Genomic DNA, 16,623 nt, shown 5'->3' with positions numbered 1-16,623 from the left:
ATAGAGTTTCATAAAAAAGGCTTTATTTATGAAATTCAAGATTTTCTATTTCAAGTTTTTCTCGAATTGTATGTGCACTTAGCAACAGAGAGAGGAAGTTCCAAAAGGCAAAGAGAAGAAAGTGCGGTACACAGTCTAGTTGTTCTCAGATAAAGGGAGAAGGATCCAATACAGAAAATTCTAATACATTTATAAGCCAAGGCTATTGGTTTTTTTTTTTTTTTTTTCCTGTTTTTAAGTATGTTTATAATCTCAATCCTTACATCAACCTCAAACAAATTACCCAGTTGTAGGCTTTACCAGAGACAACAACGACTACCTTTGCTTCTGGAAAAGTTGGAGTTCTAAGAAAATCCATAACTTCATTTTAATCAGGCAAGGGAAAAACGAGTGCTAAGAGAAATAGCCTCCTGGTGCATAGAAAAATATTTTTCTCTCTTCTGATGTCAGTATACACGTCAGGAAATAACCAGTTCTTACCCTAGAAAAGGAAATGCTTTATTTTGGAAAAAAAGCTTCAAAATCTAATTTTGGTCTGCCTCAAACACAAATGTAAAGAATCAAAAGCGAAAGCTTTGTCACTGATGTGTAATAACAGATTAGTGAGTTATTTAGTTCTTGAGTATATGAAAAATGGATTTAATAACCTACACTATATGGAATACTGTGTTTCACTATTTTAATTCAGCCTGTGTTTAAATGAATATATAGGAGGAAATAGAGGAAAGTTTCATACATTGTGTAGGTGTCCCAACACCACTGTTTTGTGGTTATAATCATTAACCATCCTCCACCTCCATGCTAAGTTTTTAAAAAATATTTTTCGTGTGTCTTTATGTGTTTCTCTAGTCCCGATGAGCCTAAGACTCTTCCGTGGTCAACGGTGTCAGTAAATTTCTATATTAACTACAGTTGGTAAAGCTTTGTGAGAGTTAAACAATACTGCTTTGTGTCATAAAGACACACGAAAAATATTTAAAAAAAACTTAGCATGGAGGTGGAGGATGGTTAATGATTATAACCACAAAACAGTGGTGTTGGGACACCTACACAATATATGAAACTTTTCTCTATTTCCTCCTATATATTCATTTAAACACAGGCTGAATTAAAATAGTGAAACACAGTATTCCACACAGTATAGGTTATTAAATCCATTTTTCATATACTTAAGAACTAAATAACTCACTAATCTGTTGTTACACATCAGTGACAAAGCTTTCGCTTTTGATTCTTTACATTATTACGTAGGTCGCTGATTTTAGTGGCGTATAATTTTTTGATATATTTGGTTTTTCAAACACAAATGTAGCCAGTAATGTGGCCTCTGCTTCCCTGTAAGGACCAGGTTGTCTAGATTGCTGTCCTCACCAGGATCTTCTGCCTCAATGCTCTCTGCACCATCAAATGGAAGACAAGTCCCTCCATTACTGGAGTGTACTGTCTTTGCTAGCATTTTCACTATCCCCTTAAAACATTCTCTGAGCATGTTGGCCAGGGCCAAAACAGGATGAGCGAAAACAGAGAGCATTGATTCAAATTCTAGTCTGATCTCTGAGAAATTCAAACTTAAGATGCATGTTCTCCCCATTCTGTATCGTTCACTGTATCACTGTATTTTTAATACAGTGACCTGCTCTAGACCCTAAAGTTTCTCAGCATGTTAAACTAAAATCTTTTTTCTTCAGCTTGCAAATTAGTGTTATGTTAATGCCTAATTCATTGTCGATATGTTAAGAACATAAGAAAATGCCATACTGGGTCAGACCAAGGGTCCATCAAGCCCAGCATCCTGTTTCCAACAGTGGCCAATCCAGGCCATAAGAACCTGGCAAGTACCCAAAAACTGTCTATTCCATGTTACCATTGCTAATGGCAGTGGCTATTCTCTAAATGAACTTAATAGCAGGTAATGGACTTCTCCTCCTCCAAGAACTTATCCAATCCTTTTTTAAACACAGCTATACTAACTGCACTAACCACATCCTCTGGCAACAAATTCCAGAATTTAATTGTGCATTGAGTAAAAAAGAACTTTCTCCGATTAGTTTTAAACGTGCCCCATGCTAACTTCATGGAGTGCCCCCTAGTCTTTCTACTATCCGAAAGAGTAAATAACCGATTCACATCTACCCGTTCTAGACCTCGCATGATTTTAAACATCTCTATCATATCCCCCCTCAGCCGTCTCTTCTCCAAGCTGAAAAGTCTTAACCTCTTTAGTCTTTCCTCATAGGGGAGTTGTTCCATTCCCCTTATCATTTTGGTAGCCTTTCTCTGTACCTTCTCCATCGCAATTATATCTTTTTTGAGATGCGGCGACCAGAATTGTACACAGTATTCAAGGTGCGGTCTCACCATGGAGCGATACAGAGGCATTATGACATTTTATGTTTTATTCACCATTCCCTTTCTAATAATTCCCAACATTCTGTTTGCTTTTTTGACTGCCGCAGCACACTGAACAGACAATTTCAATGTGTTATCCACTATGACACCTAGATCTCTTTCTTGGGTTGTAGCACCTAATATGGAACCCAACATTGTGTAATTATAGCATGGATTATTTTTCCCTATATGCATCACCTTGCACTTATCCACATTAAATTTCATCTGCCATTTGGATGCTCAATTTTCCAGTCTCACAAGGTCTTCCTGTAATTTATCACAATCTGCTTGTGATTTAACTACTCTGAACAATTTTGTATCAGCTGCAAATTTGATTATCTCACTCGTCATATTTCTTTCCAGATCATTTATAAATATAATGAAAAGTAAGGGTCCCAATACAGATCCCTGAGGCACTCCACTGTCCACTCACTTCCACTGAGAAAATTGTCCATTTAATCCTACTCTCTGTTTCCTGTCTTTTAGCCAGTTTGCAATCCACGAAAGGATGTCGCCACCTATCCCATGACTTTTTACTTTTCCTAGAAGCCTCTCATGAGGAACTTTGTCAAATGCCTTCTGAAAATCCAAGTATACTACATCTACTGGTTCACCTTTATCCACATGTTTATTAACTCCTTCAAAAAAGTGAAGCAGATTTGTGAGGCAAGACTTGTCCTGGGTAAAGCCATGCTGACTTTGTTCCATTAAACCAGGTCTTTCTATATCAGTGGTTCTCAACCCTGTCCTGGGGACCCCCCCCAGCCAGTCGGGTTTTCAGGATATCCACAATGAATATGCATGGGAGAAAATTTGCATGTTATGGAGGCAGTGCATGCAAATTTTCTCTCATGCATATTCATTGTGGATATCCTGAAAACCCGACTGGCTGGGGGGGTCCCCAGGACAGGGTTGAGAACCACTGTTCTATATGTTCTGTGATTTTGATGTTTAGAACACTTTCCACTATTTTTCCTGGCACTGAAGTCAGGCTAACCGGTCTGTAGTTTCCCGGATCGCCCCTGGAGCCCTTTTTTAAATATTGGGGTTACATTTGCTATGCTCCAGTCTTCAGGTACAATGGATGATTTTAATGATAGGTTACAAATTTTTACTAATAGGTCTGAAATTCCATTTTTTTAGTTCCTTCAGAACTCTGGGGTGTATACCATCCGGTCCAGGTGATTTACTACTCTTCAGTTTGTCAATCGGGTCTGCCACATCTTCTAGGTTCACTGTGATTTGATTCAGTCCATCTGAATCATTACCCATGAAAACCTTCTCCATTATGGGTACCTCCCCAACATCCTCTTCAGTAAACACAGAAGCAAATAAATCATTTAATCTTTCCGCGATGGCCTTATCTTCTCTAAGTGCCCCTTTAACCCCTCGATCATCTAACGATCCAACTGACTCCCTCACAGGCTTTCTGCTTCGGATATATTTTTAAAAGTTTTTACTGTGAGTTTTTGCCTCTACAGCCAACTTCTTTTCAAATTCTCTCTTAGCCTGTCTTATCAATGTCTTACATTTAACTTGCCAACATTTATGCTTTATCCTATTTTCTTCTGTTGGATCCTTCCAATTTTTGAATGAAGATCTTTTGGCTAAAATAGCTTCTTTCACCTCTTGTACAAGGAAGTATTTGCCATCCATTAAGGTTAAAGTTTTATAGCTTCAGGCCTGATTAAGGAACTCCTCCATTTTTAGCCCCACTATTATTTGCTATGGAAAAGGAATTAAACATGCTTCCAGAAGTTAAAGCACCCTCCGGAGCCTTAACACTGTCTGCAGAGAGGCTGAATAATCAGAGGAATGTGTGGTGTTCCCTCCCCACCAAAGAGAAGTTATTGGCCTGCATGGAATACATAGCAGCAATTTGTGCCCTGCATCTCACGATTTGCAGATGTTTGGCAGTCTGAGGTACTTTTGTGAGTCAGGGCTCAGCAAGATGGCATGCTCATTTTGGGCAGACACTTTTGTTGGCAAACCCAGGAACTGCATCTCCTGACAGAGCATCAGGCATAAAAAAAAAAATCAAATCTCTGTACAGACATCGGTGACAAGAGGGTAGGTGGTAGGAACTCTAACAGGAAGATCCTTACTTTCCCTTTAATCTTTTTAACTATTATACAGAAAGGGTAAGAAGAAAAGTTGATAGTTAAGAGTTAGAAACTCTGCTGTCTAGCTATACATGGCCCATACTATTTTGGATCCTCCTTTTTGATGAAATTCTATCTGAGGTAAGCCAAAGCTTAGGGAAAAAAAGCAGTGTGTGATGTTACAAGCTTCCCCCCCCCCCTCTCCACCAATAAGCATACAAGTTTTAAATATCAAAATTCTGCTCTCATATATAGTAACAAGCTGTATGACACAGGCTGCATAGCTGCCTGTACTTATACCAGTCTCGAACAGAAGTAAACACTTAAAACCTAAGAACATAAGAAATGCCATACTGGGTCAGACCAAGGGTCCACCTTGCCCAGCATCCTGTTTCCAACAGTGGCCAATCCAAGTCACATGTACCTTGAAAGTACCCAAACATTAGATAGATCACAAGCTACTATTGTTTATTAATTATCATAATAGTTTATGGATTTAACCTCTAGGAACTTATCCAAATCTTTTTTAAACCCAGTAACATTAACTGTTGAAACCACATCCCCTGGCAGTGAATTCTAGAGTTTAACTGAGTGAAAAATAATTTTCTTCGATTTGTTTTAAATGAGCTACTTGCTAACTTTATGGAGTGCCCCCAGTCCTTCTATTTTCTGAGACTTGTTCAAGTCCTTTAATGATTTTGTAGACTTTCTATCATATCCCACCTCTTCTCCAAACTGAACAGCCCTTACTTCTTTAGCCTTTCCTCATACGGCAGCCATTCCATGCCCCATATCATTTTGGTCACCCTTCTCTGCACTTTCTCCAGTACAGCTATATCCTTTTTGAGATGTGACCAGAATTGCACATAGTATTCAAGGTGTAGTCTCACCACAGAGCGATACAGAGGCATTAGGACATCCTCAGTGTTATTTTCCTTTCCTTTCCTAATAATTCCTAACATTGTTTGCTTTTTTGATCGCCGCAGCACACTGGGCTGACTATTTCAATGTCTTATCCACTATGACACCTAGATCTCTTTCCTGGGTGGTAACTCCTAAGATAGAACCTAACATCGTGTAACTACAGCAAGGGTTATTTTTCCCTATATGCATCACTTTGCACTTGTCCACGTTAAACTTCATCTGCCATTTGGAAGCCCAATCTTCCAGTCTCACAAGGTCCTCCTGCAATTCATCACTTTTTAGTTTTCTTAGAAGCCTCTCATGCGGAACTTTGTCGAATGCCTTCTGAAAATCCAAATACACCACATCTACCGATTCACCTTTGTCCATATGTTTATTCACCCCTTCGAAAAATGTAGGAGATTTGTGAGGCAAGACTTCTTTGGTAAATCCATGTTGGCTGTGTCTCCTCAAACCCTATCTAACTGTTTTGTGATTTTTATGCTTTATAACCATTTTCACAATATTTCCTGGCACTGAAGTCAGGCTCACCGTTCTATAGTTTCTCGATCAGCCCTGAATCCCTTTTTAAATATAGGGGTTACATTGGAAGATGTCCAATCCTCAGGTACATCGGATGATTTTAATGATAAGTTACAAATTTTTACTAATAGTTCTGAAATTTCATTTTTTAGTTTTCAGAACCCTGGGGTGTATACCATCCAGTCCAGGTGATTTACTGCTCTACTGGTTGTCAATCAGGCCTGCCACATCTTCCAGGTTTACCATGATTTGGTTCAGTTGATCTGAATCATCATCCATGAAATCCTTTTCCCGAACTGGTATCTCTCCAACATCCTCTTCAGTAAAGAAATTGTTTAATCTTTCCTTGATGGCCTTATCTTCTCTAAGTGCCCCTTTAATTCAGTTGAACATCCAACGGTCCAACACACTCCCTCACAGGCTTTTTCTGTGTCTGATACATTTTAAAAAGTTTTTATTGTGAGTTTTTGCCTCTATGGCAAGCTTCTTTTCAAATTTTCTCTTAGCCTGTCTTATCTCAATGTCTTAGATTTAACTTGTCATAGCTTATGCTTTATCTTATTTTCTTTTGATGGATTCTTCCAATTTTTGAATGAATATCTTTTGACTAAAATAGCCTCTCTTACCTCACCTTTTAACCATGCTGGTAATCATTTTGCCTTCCTTCCACCTTTGCAGGATTTTTAATACTGTTTACCAATTCTTCATTTCAGCAAGACACTGTTCTATCTTTACTAAAAATAGCTGTAGTTCGGCCTATATTGAAGAATCTAGAAAAACCAGCAATGATGCAAACTAATTACCGTTCTATCTCAACCTTGTGTATTTTGTCTAAATTATTAGAAAAGTGGGTTTTATAGCAGTTAGGATTTTTGGATGAATCTAACATCTTGGTCAATGAGGAGTTTGGGTCTAGAAAAGGAAGAGGTACTTAGAACTTGTTGATCTTACTGTTAGATGAGGTTCATTGGAATCTAAACAATTGGTCTTGATCCAGTTGAATAATACCTCAGCCTTTCATTCAATTAATTATTTGAAAAATTAGACTGTAAAATTGGTGTTAGTGGAATGGTTTTAAAGTTGTTTACCTCTTACAGAATCGAAGGCAACAAGTATGTTTTCAGGCTGATCCCTTGTTATGGTATGCTGTCTTCTCTGGTGTACCGCAGGGTTTATCATTATCTGCTTTAATATTTTTATGGCACCATTAGTAAGATCTCTGGATTTAATATATATGCTTTATGCAGATGATGCCCAATTTTATATCCCAAGTGTTACAGAAGGGCTATTTCCAATGGCATATTTTCAAAATTGTATTGCTATTGTTAAAGTGGTTTGAACCTGGTTTTAAATTATGAAAGAATCACTGTTTTATGGTTAGGGAAAAAATCTATTCAATTGCAATTTGAAAATTAAATTAGGAGAGAGAGAGAGGGGCCTATTGGTGAACGAGGAGACTTGTAATTTAGGGGTAATTCTTGATTCAAGGCGATCATTACAAGCTCATATCCAAAAGGTAGCTCAGATTGCATTTTTTAAAACTTTGGCTGAGACTATTTTACCTAATACAGATTACAGCATTGTAGTACAGTCCTTTATTTTAACATACCTAGACTATTGTAATGCACTTTATGTATGATTGCCAAAATATTTGATTCAGATGCTTCAGTTGGTGCAGAATGCAGCTGTTAGGCTAGTATATGGGCTGAAATGGTCTATGAGCATCCAATTATATATGAAGGAGCTTCATTGGTTGCCTGTAGAGAAGAATGCAATCTTTAAATGGTTAATATTGATCCATAAAGCCATTCACAATGATAACCATTGTTCAGTAGGTAAAATCAGTTGGTACACTCTAGCTTGAAGGTTACGCTCTTCAACTGAAAATGCTTCCTTAAGTTCCAGGTAATAGTGTGCCCTGGTTCCTTAAAAATAAAAAAAATAAGGTTAAATGTTTTTCTATAGAAGGGCCTATTTTTATAGAATGCTTTACTCTGACATTCGTAATGAACAGGAATATCTGACTTTTTGAAAGAAGGTGAAGGCCTTTTTATTCACACAGACTCTTTCAGAATAAGTTAATAAAAACCTACACATAAATTTATCATTGCTTATTTCTATTGTGTACAATTGTATGTTTTATGTATATGTCTGTAAAATGCTATTTTGTTAGAATTGCGGAATATAAAACTTAAATTCCCAACACCAACAAGTGTTTTGAGTATTAACTCTGCCTCACAACTTCTGTGTGACTGCCTCATCAAGGAACCTTGTTACTTTGGAGCCCATGTTTCTGAAAATGAAAAGACACAAAATGGCTTGTGAGCATTCAAATTATACAGTTTGCTTTGTCATTTTGTACGTTGCTGATGAAACTCTACCTAAATTATGTCAAGCCAGTCAGTGGGCTCATTTGATCTGACTGGTTTGAAATAATTTAATCAATGGATTCATTTAGTCCCTCTGGAGCAACAAAGCTTATTGCGTGCTCATATTTAGTTTGTCCCCGATTGCCCCGTCATGCATATACTGGAATATTGTCAATCACCGTCCACGTTAATTGCTCAAAAAATATGCTGTTCCTGTAAAAAGTGAACTATTGGTGCTTGAATCCTGGATCCCCAGTGTTCAGTAAGAATTGTTTATATACTGTGCTTAGTCCTCCCAACGTATATTTTGGGGCAGGGAAGCTATATAATGTGTTAGAAATGAAGAAGCACGGTTTGCGAGGTCCTTGTGCACAATCAAATATTGACTAGGATGAATCCAGATATGTCCATTGATGGTTTGTTTGCAGAAGGCCGATTTATCAGAGGCAAAGAGGTGACCATACTTATCCGTGCAATTTGGGTTGAAGTCAGAATATACCACATGATCCCTGGGTATGCACAATAAAGGCCAAATGCATTGTCAAAATGTGCCAATGTGTGTTTGGTTTTTTTTTAGCCACTTGACCTGCCTGTTTTGTGTAGGGGAGAGTACGTACAATTGACTTTACTGTTGACGACAGCAGATGGTCCCTGTCAGAATAAAGAACTCTCAGATAAGCTCTGTGCCTACTCTTTCATGGATAGCCTCTCTCCACAAGTGACTGCGCTCTGTACTTTAAAGTCTGCTATTCCTTAATGTGGGCTCCAAAATGATGTGACAGTTGCAGAGAAGTTCCCCTGACGTAGAAATGCTGGTTGGTGTAGGAAATTGAAACCAAGATAAGTAGGACTTCTGCATATTTTATATTTTATATGCAGAAGAAAAAGCTCAGAAAAAATAGATTCTTTGAGACCAGTGATTACTATGTTCAAAGGTCAGTGATATACTGATGTATGCAGACATAAGAGGGTCTCTGTTTTTAAAACAGATTTGTATGTCCATAGAGCAGTAGCAGTTTGTGTACAATTAAACATAAAAATAGAAACCTGTACCCCCTTCCCCCCAGAACATTTTAAAATGAAAATGTTTAGCTGCTGTAATGTGACATTAGATCTGCAGATATAGACAAGCCTACCCATTTGTCCTAATACAATTTTAAGACCTGGAGCAAGCTACTTGGACCACAGTTTTCTTGTATGTTAAGATGCAATAAAGATGTACTTGAGCTGACCATTACAGAATGCCTTTGGTATATCGTGTTGCATGAAGTGAAAGTTCAAATAACTCAAACACTGCTATGTCCCGATAATGCTCTCCAAGTTTTGTTTCTGTTTGGTCTGTAATCATTTTCTGCTGTTCTAGACTGTAGTTTTAATATATTTCTAAATTTTCAAAGCTGCAGTATCTAATTCTGCCTACTTTTCATGTAGGAATTATTTCCTGTGTATTGATCATAGTGATGGACATTTTCATTCAAGTTGTCAAGGCCTCTTTAATTGGAACATTTTTCTTACTCATGTTTCCAGTGGATGCTAAATATACATTAGGTGATTATACTAGAGTGCTGCATGTGGGAAACTGAGGTTTGAATGCTCTGCCTGCCTGCCTGCCTTTTTCATGGGCCAACGGGGGAGATGCTAAGGCAGCCAGCTTTTGGGCAACAGTAACACACAACAGTCGGCAGATTCAGGGTGCATGCATCCCTAGTTTGGAAGAGAACTGTGGTCTATGGCTACCAACCAGAGACTAATCTTATTTTCACCTCTTCCAATTGCCCTTAGATGTGTGGGCAGCTTACTGTCATTCCTCCACCCCGAAGCTGTGGGGGGGTGGGCAGGGAGTGCATCCCTCCAAATTTAAAACTAGAGACAGAAGATGATTCTTCTGTCTCTAGTTTTAGTACCTCCCACAATCCCTTGCTATTCCTCATATCTACCCCTATAAACATATGTCCTCTGTAATGTTTCTCTGGAGGAAAACCTATGTCACCTCCCACAGTTATGAATGTAGTAGTTAATCTTTTTGTAACTGATGCTATACCCGGTGTGTTATGCCTGTAATCTGTTATATAATCTGTTGTTATATATAACCTTTTTGTAACTGATGTTATACCGGTCATGTTACGCCTGTAATATGTTGTTATACCTGTAAAACTGGAGTGAAGGCCTTTCGCTAAACTTCGGTATATAAAAGCTTACAAATAAATAAAAATAAAATTTGTGTCAGGTTTGGTGGGGAAGGTTCCTCTCTATGTACTGGCAAAAGTTGTTTGTAAAGAAAGGGTTGATGACTTTGCATGTTAAGTAGTTAGTTATTTTAGGCTTTCTGTGGTTTTTTTTTCTTTGTCTGTTTTGGAATGGATGTATTTCTCTTTTCTCTGGCTTATATATCTTATTTTCTTAAATACAGAGATCACTGAAATACCTAAATATGAATTAGACTTCATAAAAGTTTTTTATATGATCATTGTCTTTTACCTCCGTAAGTGGCTGTCACTCAAAGTGCAGTATTTATATTGTTTTTATCAAAATGAATGAATTTTATTTACCTAACAAACTTATGATCTGCCTTGCTGATTTAGTTAAATCGCCCAAGGCAGCATACAAATCACAGGCATAGTAAAAAGACTAAAAATACATAAAACATGACTACACAATTATAACGCTCTCGCATCTGATTTTGGTCCCTTTCCTCTGCTTAACAATCCCATAGAATCTGTGAAAATAACCATGTTTTGATTTTCTCGTGGAAAGTCGTATAATTTTGCTCCACAACATTGGGGAAACAGTTGAAGCTCTTGTTCTTAACAGGCTATGCCTTTAATTTTTAAAACTGGGTTCTGCCAACAGTCGCCCCCGATTAAATTGTAATGGTTGGGTAGGCACATACCAGTTCAATTTGTTCTGTCTAGTCCCTTTCCTCTCAATATTCGAAAAGTCAGTATTAAGCTCTTAAATTGGGTACCTTTGTTTATGGGCAGCCAATAGTTTAAACAAAAGTGGCCTAATTGCCATTGTATGGGATACTCCCACCGCTAATTATTGATGCATTGACCCTCCAGTTGCCAAATGTTTTCAAGAGTATGACAACGTATAGTACTACAGAATTTACTGTATGCTTTGTGGAGAATAGGCCAGGTTAAGCAGGGCGGTTTTTAAGTAGTAGGTTTTTTTTGGACTTATCTTCATCTTCTGTTATAATCCTTGTCCAGAATCATTGTTGGTTTAAAGTAAGACCAGTCTTGATCTTACCCCACCTTCTCTTGTCTGCATTCATACTCTTCCACATATGATTGTTAGTTGAGGCTCAGAAAGTAAGGGGGAGGGGAGATTTAGTTAATGCAAAAACAGGCTGAAACATTTTAGAAAAATTGTCTTCACAAACAGAAGACAAACCAAGGTAGTTATGATTTTGAAGCCTTTATAATATTTCTTCTTGGGTCAGCCACTAGATAGCCCTAGGTCATTGCTTAGAACCCTTAAGTTTGAGCCTTCCATTCCTCTCTGCCCTCCTACCCTGGAGGGCTTGGATTGGCTGTCTCATCCTATTTAGTGCAGCCAATTTAGTGTCCATTGTGGTCAGTTTTAGAAAGCCTCATCAATGAGGAGTGTGTATGTATATATTTGTGTACACACACATTTATTTAACTCTGAGGCCTCCTCATGCATCTTAAGCTTGAAGAGATCCTTCATCGTGTACTTCCTGCCAGAGAGTCCCTCTTCTATTGGTTACAGAGGATTTGGGCTGGAATCCCCCTTTGGGGCTCTCATTTCAAAGGATTGAATACCCGTGGGCAAGACCAGTGCCAGCTCCTTCTGAGAGAGATTTTGATGGTTGAAGATGCATCCAGTTTACAGTTGCTTTGTTGGGAGGTTTATTCTGACTCTCCCCTCCCCAAGAGAAGCCAGAGCTGAGAGAGCCTGGTCCCCTCTTTCTAGAGACTTTTCCTGCCAGAGTATTCCCCAGCAAAACTAAGGCGAATGATCACGACCTGAAAACCCCTGTAGGATCTCCGCTTATAGGACCAGTACAAGGCTGGGTGTCCAAGAATGAGATGAATCCAGGTAGGGCTGTTTCTCTGTGTTTGCGGGGACCCCCTCCAATAGGATTGCCATTTAGCTGCTGGGAGAGCTTTGGGCAATTTGGGAAGCTTCACCCAGATGCCTGAAATAAGACACCTACCTAAAAAGAAACTCACGTTTTATACCGTCAGTCAGTTGTAACTTCAATATTATGGACAAATTGAATTTAATTTAATTGTTGCAAAATTAGTAAACTTTATTTTAACACCCAGAGCCTGGTTGTGCCTGGCTTGTCCCACCATCTCACCCCTTAGAATACAGCTACTTACAACTCACAGGAAATATTATACCACACTCTGGGCCATAAGCGAGAGCTTCCCCTACAGAAAAAATCCAGCCTGGGATAGAGAATTAAACATGGGAGTAACTGCTACCCGGATTATGCCCTGAAGAAAACAGATGTGTGCGCACACTTGGGACCTAAAACCCCCAAGCAAGGATTACATTGTTACTTCCAAAATAATTTTTCAGGAGTCTTTTAAGTGTTCTGTTCTGTTTATTTTTTTTTTAAGGTTCTTTAAGACCAGTGTTTAATTTGGTTGTGGGTTTTAAAACTAAAGAGTAGTATTTATGTTGTGATTCACTAATGTAGTGGTCAATGATTGATGCTGAAATATCCCTGTCTTACTGTAGATGTATTCTATGCTCTCTTGTAATATTTCTTAGGTTTTTTGTTTTTGAATGCTACATAGTCAGTATCCATATTTGATTTATTCTCTCTAGTCTATATAAAACAGTTTCTAAATATAATCTTAATGCTGTTTTAATAGATTGATTACATTGTTTGCTGTGAAGTTTAGCTGGACTCCTTTTGTACAGATCTCTCATTGACCAGATAGATCTATGGTTGTCTCATGATGATTGTTGGCTCAGAACAAGACTTTTCTTGTATTCAGCAGTCTAATCCTGTTTGTTTGAAATGTGGCTCACATATTTCTGGGAAGTGCCTTTTTGGGGAAAGGGGGTCAGTTTCCTCTTGTTCATTTGGGCTTCCAGCTCAGCCATAATTTAAAGAAAGGAGTAGCCTCCTAGTGCAGGATTCTGTCCAGTCCTTGGGTCACATTTTTAGAATATATGTGATGCATATTCATGAGAGAATTGCATGGACTGTCTCCATTGTATGCAGATCTCTCATGCATATTCCTTTTTGCTTGTAAGATCTGTCCATTACTCTTGGGATTTCCCTGTTTCTCAGTTGGAGGCAGATGAAGCACCCCCTTCATGATGTCACTCTTGGTCATGAAAAGGGGAAGTGGTCTCAGGCACTTGCCAGTAGCCTCTGTCTCCTGCAGCTGTGGACAAGTATACACAAACTTGTGGAAAGCTCTTAGGTCAGGGTGAGGCCCAGGCCTAATAGAACTGCATCAGCTCCTGGGGCAACAATCTCAAGTTTCTTCACCCAATATAGTTGTTTCCCGGGTTGGCTGCTTCCCCTCCCTCTGGTTTCAGGCATCTAGAGATGCCTCCCTGCTCCCGAGGGACTGTGGATCACCCTAAATAGAACCCCATTTCCCTTTAGAGTAAGAGACCTTTGGAGAACCTGGCCTTAAAATATTAATTCAGTTGTTAGGACCTGGAGTTTTCTTCTCCATCAGTCTCTCTCCTTCCTTTATTGCCTCACTTAAGGGCTCGAACTGTGTGCTTACTGCCCTGGGAGCTGATAAAGCTTAAAAAAAAAAAAAAAAAAAGCAGGAGCAGCAAAGCGAGAGAGGAAATCTGCATGGACAAGGAGCTGTGATGGCCACTGAGACTGCAGCAGGCAGTGCTGCGGTAAATGGCTTCCCCTAGCTTTTTTTTTTTTTAATCCCCCACAGGTGGTGAGTAGATGGGGAATCTTGGGAGAGACAGAACATCATGGACTACGGCTTACTGTGCCGCAGAGTACGTGTCAGACCCAGTAGGCCTGTTGTAGCATGCTATTAGAAAAAGAAACTGATCAGCAAAGTGGATGTGGGGGAGCAGCAAGGATGCTACGAGGACGCAGATGCTGCTCCTATAGAGAAAAGGGTGCCCAGTGTGGCTAGCTCCTTATGCCCATCCTGTGACGTCTACCCATAGTCTGTTTTGCTGGAGGGAACCAGCAGGTACCCCCCTCTCTGGAAGGGGCTGGACATTTTAGCAGATGTAGCTCCCATTGCCTTGGGGTGCCTCCCTAGCAGATGAAGGTGCTGGGAAGGGCTCAAATAGCAAGAGACTGGGGCCAGAGCGGGGCCTTGAGCCAGATACTGTCAGGGTCCCTATAGGAACATTCCTTATGGTGGTGTTCCCAGACTTTGTCCTAATAATGCCCCAGGCCTTCTGTACAGTGTAGAAGTCTGGTCCTGGGGTTGGGTTTAGAATCCCTGGATCTGAGTTTGTTGGAAGGTAAAAGCAGATCCCCCTAAGCTTCACAGGAAGCACTGGAGCCAAAGATATCGTCTGCAGTAATTTTCATAGTAGATTCCAGAGAGGAGGAATGGTCAGTGGATGAGTCAGGACTGCATGCATGCTTGAGCTCCCAGCAAGAGGGGCAATGCTCTTCAGAATAGTAGAGCTCTTCGGCAGTTAGCTCCTTTTTCTAAAACAGCCTATCAGCCCTCATTACTAGTGTACAGGAAACCTTGAGAATTTAATTCATTAAGGCAGATGATCTGTCAGACAGGGACTCCATTCTACAGAGAATTAGGAAACCGGCAAGGACCTTTCCTTTATATGAAGTGCTGAGACAGATGGTACTGGCTGAATGGGATTCCCCTCAGGGGGTGTCTTAGAGGTGGTGGGGTGATGAGGAAGTTGTACCCCTCCCTAAAGAAGAAAAATTAAGTGTTTCTGAGATGGAAGCACTGGTGTCAGCAGTCACCTGGAGGAATACAGTCCCCATAGTGTTATGGAATCTCAGGATAGGAAGTTGGAAGTGGCCTTAAAACAGACAGCCTCCATAGGGACCATGGTAATTCAGACTTCAATTTGCTTGGGCTTTGTGGCATAGGCAGCCTTATGTTGGGTTGAGCAATTGCCCAAGAGCCAGGAAACTGCGCACCTGGAATCTGCAGTGGCATTTTCGGTGGACACTCTGTCGACATTACCACCCTTGAAACAAATCTAATAATCTCTGGGATAGCAACTAGGTTGCTTTGGCTCTGTAATTGGGCAGCAGACTTGGCCTGCAAGGTTTGCCTATGTAAGCTGCTCTTAGTAAGGGGGGGACTCCTTTTTGGGGAAGAGTTGGTGGAATTGGTAAAGGACTTGGAGGGGAATCAAGTCCTAAAAGCTTCCAGAGGACTGAGTGCCTGAGTGGGCATAACTTTAGAGCAGTTCCAATACCAGATCAAAGGTAAAGTAGCAGTAGCACACACATCAAGCAGTAAATCCCATTCCTTTTGTGAGACAAAGAGGCCAAGGACAGACTTACCTGCTGCCTCAGGTAGTAGTCACCCCCCACAATGATGGCAGGTGGGTACCTCTGTTTGTAATGCCAGTAGGTGGGTGCTTGGAGCAGTATTTCACAGAATGGGCTAAGATCATGACAGAGATAATCTTAAGGGGGTATGTGTTCTAGTACATGCTCCCCAGTGCCAAATATATTTGTGGTTTCTCCCTGCATGTCACAAGTCAAAAGGGACTCAGTAAAAATGATACTGCAAAGGCTATATGACTTGGAAGCCATAGTCCCAGTCCTGCTTTGAGAAAAGGTGCATATTCAGTTTATTTTGTAGTCCTGAAGGATGGCATCCTGGACCTAAAAGAGGTCAATGGGTATTCAGAATGAAGACCCTCCAATTGGTACTGGCAGTAAGAAAAAGCAAACATCTGGTAATAGAGTTGGTAGAGGCCTATCTGCATATTTCCATGAGATGGTTGTTTCAAGGCCTCCTTTGTTTTTGAGTTTTAAGCCGGCATTTTCAGTTTTAGGCCATACCCTTTGGATTTGTGACTGCGTTGAGGACTTGCACCAAGGTAATAGTGGTCATGGTAATGGCCCTGTGCATGTGAGGAATACCAGTTCATCTCTATTTGAATAATTAGGTAATCTGAGAAAAATCCTACCAGGAGAGCCAGTGGGCTTCTGCCTCTGTGATCGTTTCTAGAAAGACTGGGTTAAGTAATCAGCTATGAAAAGAACAATTTAGAGCCTTACTAGTCTCTAGAGTTCTTAGGTGCGCTCTTTGACACAAGGGAAGGGCAGGTACCTTCCTTTCGAGCTATTCGAAAAAGAAACTGATCAGCAAAGTGGATGTGGGGGAGCAGCAAGGATG

At 39.9% G+C, this 16,623-nt stretch overlaps 1 protein-coding gene across 19 annotated transcripts in view; it reads left to right on the top strand.

The window, feature by feature from the left end:
• The window catches only part of TRIP12 (thyroid hormone receptor interactor 12), a 495,519-nt gene that overhangs the window by 47,230 nt on the left and 431,666 nt on the right, over positions 1-16,623 (top strand). The window lies entirely within an intron of this gene.

The sequence above is a fragment of the Rhinatrema bivittatum genome, chromosome 9 (assembly GCF_901001135.1).
Source record: "Rhinatrema bivittatum chromosome 9, aRhiBiv1.1, whole genome shotgun sequence".
In the NCBI taxonomy this organism is placed as follows: domain Eukaryota; kingdom Metazoa; phylum Chordata; class Amphibia; order Gymnophiona; family Rhinatrematidae; genus Rhinatrema; species Rhinatrema bivittatum.
Note: the sequence above shows the minus strand (reverse complement) of the source record. Positions and strands in the feature narration are given on the sequence as shown.